Source organism: Lagopus leucura, unplaced genomic scaffold (assembly GCF_019238085.1).
Source record: "Lagopus leucura isolate 7727_CA_CO unplaced genomic scaffold, USGS_WTPT01 Super-Scaffold_73, whole genome shotgun sequence".
Lineage (NCBI taxonomy): Eukaryota > Metazoa > Chordata > Aves > Galliformes > Phasianidae > Lagopus > Lagopus leucura.
The window spans coordinates 88,048,430-88,054,171 of NW_024962252.1; positions in this window are offsets into that span (position 1 = coordinate 88,048,430).

Consider the following 5,742-nt stretch of genomic DNA (forward strand, 5'->3'; position numbering starts at 1 on the left):
CCGCCCCGCTCCGCACCGCGGGGCCACTCAGAGCGGGGGGCGGGCCGGGCGCGCCGCCTCCTGGGGGCTGTAGGCCCCGGTCCGGGGAAAGCCGGGCTCGGAGCTGGCGGTGTTAGCGAGGTGGAAAGGAGCTTCCGAGGGGCTGGCTGGCTCCGACTCAGACGTAAAGGCTTGCGAGCCGGTCCTGAGCAGGTCGGCCCGTGGTGTGCAGCTCTGCAGACCTTTGGCCGAGTGCTGTTTGCGGGGAAGAAAGAGGGTTTGATTGCCCGGGAAGCTGCTGGGATCAGCACGATGCGCTCCGTGCTATTAGAGCGGAGCCTGATAAGCCGTGGGTTCCGGAGCTGAGGCAGAACCTTGCCCAGAGCCGATCTCGGCGTGCAGTGACACCCTGCGTAGTGGGCACAGGGGTATGTATGCCTCCTGGCCTGACTGAGGTCCTGTGTGGGACAAAAAGGAAACGGGGTGTACTACTCAAGTGTCTATTTGCACCAGAGAGGGTTAGCTAGCTGGAAATTAAGTAAATGCTTCAATATCTTAGAAAGGACTTGAAGGGACTCCATTCACAATGGAACGGAGCAACCATGGCTGAAGTGATGGAGAGGAGCCAGGACGCCCTTTGGGAGATGCTGTCACCTGGCAATCTGTACCATAAGAGACCCATCTTGAGCATGACCAAAGGCCAAACTCCATGAGGCTGTATCTCCAAAATCACCCAACAAATCAACCACCTGCTCAAACAACCACCCGGCAAACCACCCAACCAACCATCCATCCAAAAAAACCCAAACAACAAATGAACCAACAAATAACCCAACCAGCTGCCTAAAAAAAAAAAAAAGCCAACAATCCAACCAACCAAGCAGGAACCATCAGCCAAAGAGCAGCAAAAGGGCAAGAATAGAGGTTTGCTGCCTACTGTGTAACCCAAGATTGCATGAGCTATCCTTTTCATCCAAAGCTGCATCCAAAGTCTGGGCTCTGGTGGGTACAACTCCTGTGTCTCCACACCTTCAGCCAAGCCCAAAGCCATCTCTCTCCCTTTTCTGCTCCACTTTGGCTCTGTTATGAAGCACTCAGTAGCTTCTGAGCTCATTAGGCATTGATCATAGATAGAAATGCGTTTGTTACAGAAGTAGCTGGGAAGGAGGGATAATCTGACCTTTCATAGGGGCATAGAGCTGGGTCCCAGGGAACATCAAGTATTTGAGCAGAATGATACTTCATGTGATTGAAGAGAAAAGGGGTTAAAAACACATTAGCACATTTCAGTGGCCAGAGCCTCTCATGGAGTGGCCACGGGGGCTGCTCTTAGCCGTGTCACTAGGACTCACACCAGTTGCTGCTGCACCATCACCATCAATAGCACAGAACAAGCTGTGCTATTGAGGCCAACTGAGATCAGCAGCAGGTCCCGTCCACAGCCTGGTACATCTCAACACAGTGGCAGGACAATAAGTGACTGTTTCATGCAGACAAATGTGACGAAATGAGAGGGAAAAGAAATGCTAGCGAAGAAACATTTCAGCTAATTATGACAACATGGCTTCTGCACAGGGACCTGAAACAGACAGATCAGGCATGTAGACCACACTGGCACAGACATGCCCTCAGGCTCCTCGTGTGTTAATTCCTCAGCTGCCTGAAGCCCTCGCTCATCCTCTGCTCACCAACACCTAGGTGGTTCAAACCTCATCCCAGTGCCTATGGTTTGTCTATCCTCCCCTTTTTAAGGCATCACAGCCCAGGAATGGGGCTGGGGGGCTGAACTCATCCCAAGGCAGCATCCAACCCCAGCCCAACCCCTCCACAGCGCTCTGTACCCTGGTGTTAAAACAACCAAAATGCTGGCAATCATCCACGGTCATCCTCACTGCTAGAAAGTTTTTCTTGGGTTCAGTCTGAAAATCCCCTGCTCCAACTCAAGTTTTAGTCCCTAGTTATTTTAGCATCCACAAGTCTTTGGCTGTTGGGGAAGAAAATGTTGTTTGGCCCTGGAACAGCTCCAAATCTTTGCGTTAGATGTATTAGTTATCCTAAATTCATAGCTGTGGCTGGGATATATTTAGCTCCTCAAACAAGCCCTACGGCAGGTGAGGGGACTCTGCATGGGGCTCCCCAGGTCCTGAAGGAACCAAGAGCTGAGATCTTCAGACAAGCGCAATGCAGGCTGAGAGGGAGCAGGATGGGAAACATGCTAGGAAGAGCAAAGTGTTAAGTCAGGAGTTAAGAGGCCATGCTTGCAAAGAAACAAGCATGTACCACACTACAGCTTTTCAGCCTATAAGAAAAGGCTCCTGGCAGGGCTTGCTCACAGGGAGCACGAGCACACAGTCCCAAAACACAGCTCTGATGGAGCAAGGGGCTTTATGACAAGGATATCCCAGTGCAGCTGTCCCTGCTGAGGTGACTCCTCAGCTCTTGGCCAGCTCCTGCTCATCTGTAGCACATCTGTATGGGCACCTACACCCAATCACAAGGAGCACATCTGTACTTTAGCTTTTCTTTCCATCACCTTTCCAAGCACACCAGCATGCAGAAATGGCAACCAGAAGCCAAAAGCTCAGTGACTTTATGCTTGGAATGAGTGACAGTTAACACAGAAGCAGATAGCGCTGATGAGGATCTGGGAGTTAAATTAGCTGACAAAGTTTTTGAGAAGATAATCTCTTTCTTTCCTCCCCAGCTACTTCTCACTTTGCCCACTGACCTCATCAAAAACATCACATCCCTGTGGCATCCTTTCTTCTCCCCATGGCCATACTGGGGCTCCCGCTGAGTCCAGCTGAAATCTGGCGTCAGATTGCTTCAGGCCATCCAAAGGCATGACAGCACATGCTTTAGCAGGGAGCAAGGTCAAATATCCGTGTGGTTCATCAGTTCCTCCTTCCTCTTTGGAGATGTTTTAAGCAGATCATTCTTAAGCTTGTTCTGACACAGAATTTACTTGAAGGCTTAGCAGAGGGAAAGGTGTACAACTGCAACATCCCATGGTGAGCAAGTGTTCTCCCACCTCCAGCACCAGTGGCATGTCAGCCACGTGAGCAGACATAGTCCCGCAGATCATAGAATCATTTGAGTTGGGAGGGACGTATAAAGGTCATCTTGTCCAACTTCCATGCAGTGGGGCTGACTCGCCGCATTTCCACCAGGCTCACATGAGGTCTCAGTGAATAATCAAGGCAATAGAGGCACAAGCCCTGCCTAAGCAGAGGCTGGACCAGGCAAACTCAGAGGTTCCTTCCCACTCTGGCCATCCTGTGGTCCTATGATAAGCACCAAGCTGATCATATCTCCATGTCAATCATCTTCAGCACTCGGATTTATCAAGGTTAGGACCTTGCCTTGCCCTGGTGCATCTCTGGTGCCACCTGGGTGGCTGGGACATAGGCAACACGCTGGCATGTAGAAAGCTGTGTCACTGTGCCAGAGTACACTTGTGACAGGAAAATCCAGCCAAAAGGCAAAGCCAGGAACACAAGCTAATTTGGGAACACAATGGTTACGCTAATCAAAACACCTTCCAGAGGAGGAGGGAAGGAAATTACCTAATGCTTTACCAGGCGGCATGGTTAGGGCTTTGCACAGCTTGGAAGGAAGGGCATTCACATCCAGGCAAGGAAAAGGTGCCCTCTGCATCCTCAGGATGGGACATTCAGTGTGAGAGAGCGCTCCCTCTCCCTATCCTCAGACTGCTTTTGGTCCAGGTAACTGTATGGCCCTCTTGAAAGTCTGTCTGGACAGAAGTCCATGTGACTTTAAGAGACAGTCCTTAATAAGAAGCACCAAATGCTTCAGGACATACAAAATCTGGTGAGATGGTACAGAGCCACACAAACTTCTCTTCTTCCACTGCCACCAGGTTGTAATGGGGAAACCAGAGTTTTTCCTCACTTCCCATCTTATAAGAAGTTGTGTCAATTGATTGACTCAACATCTGGAAATTGTAACCAGCTGAAAAGAACCCAGCAAGGATCTAAACAAGCCCGCAACACAGCTCCCAGCTATGAGAACTCCCATTGCATGGCCCAATATATAGAGAACGGCTGTCTGGGTGGTGACACCAAGAAACTGTGGGCATAGGCACTCGGCAGAGGTGATTATAGAATCAAAGAATCATAGGATCTTTAAGTTGGAAAAAGTTGGAATCACCATGTCCAACTGTCAGCCCATCACCACTGTGCCCACTAAACCACGTCCCTCGATGCTACATCCACATGCATGCTGTATGCACTATTTCCAGTATGTCACTCCAAGTGACTGTAAAGTACTTGGGAGAGAAGGGCAGCAGCATCAACCCCACCTTTCAGGGAAGTTCAGGCAGGAAGAGGACAGCCTCTCCTGGGTCTCTACTGCATGGTGGAAACATCTCCCATGTCCTAAAATGTGCTGGCTCCCCTCTGAGCACGAGGTCATCCCTCCATTTGTAGCTGTTGATGCAGAATGCTTCCTTTTAGAAAACCACGTTCGTCACTCATATAAAACAAATACACCCCATAAGGGGCATATTTTTTCTGGAGAAGGAAAATTCCTGCTTTGAATATGGAGCTCTCCTCTCCACACACACAGTCGTTGGACAGTTAAGGCATATAACATGCCCACTATTGCGATGTGTGCAGATAAGAGTTGCAATGTGTGCAGGAAAAACTTTCTGGAGAGGTCCTGGAATCTGCCACATCAGCACAGAAATGCATCCAAACCTCCCTGAAATGGGCACACCTCAGAGTAGTTCTTTATCCAGAGAAGCAGAGCAGCCATCAGAGGAATGCTCTGAGTACGCTGCCTTCATAACAACACCCCTGAACCAAATCCTGCACAGTATCATAGAATCATTAAGGTTGGAGAGACCACTAAGATCACCATGTCCAACCATCAACCCATCCCCATCATGCCCACTAACAATGTCCCTCAGTGACACATCTCCACGTTCCTTGAACACCTCTAAGGATGGTGACTCCACCACCTCCCTGGGCAGGCTGTTCCAAGTACCAGACAAAGAAGTAGAAGAAGAAAAAGAGAGAGAAAAGAGAAGGAAAAAAAAAAAGAGAAAGAAATGAATGTTAAGCAGTTTTCCTTCCAAAATATACAGTAGGGAACCTCAGGCCTTGGGAGAAGTTAGACCTGTGTGCGAGGTGGCACCGAGTAATGCCAAGGTAAATCCCAGCCCTGAATTGCTCCTCTTAGGGCAGCAGCGCGTACCTGCATGCTGCCGTCCGAGAACACACTGTACTCACCATTCAGCCTTAAAACAACACCTTGTGCTCAGGGGCTTTACAGCAGCAAACAAACCAGAGCTCTCTGAGTACGCACCCAGACTGCAGGGCTTGGGCCAGCTACGGGTGAGCAGTGAGTAGAGAGGCAACACTGTGGGCTTTTGGCCAGCAATTGCCTTGGACGAAGGGAAGCAGCGTTCGGTCTTTGTCCAGAGTCCTAGAAATAAAAGCAGGCCACACGAATGCTGGACGTGGGGAAGCCGGGGAGTAAGGTCATCACGACATTAGTCAGTTTGAAGAGCTCTGACACAGCACCAATCCACCTGCACTCCCCCCAGCACCCAGCAGCAGCACCCTGAGGCACCACAGGGGGCTCAGCAGTGGGAAAACCCCTGTCTAAAGCACTGCCCTGCCCGCTGGAGCTGGGCACACTGAGCAGCACAGTCTGGGCGCCTGCCTGCTGCAGCCCCACGCCCCAGGCTCGTGTGCTGCCAGGGAGGAGGGATTTGCTCGGCCAAAGGCTTTGTGCAGG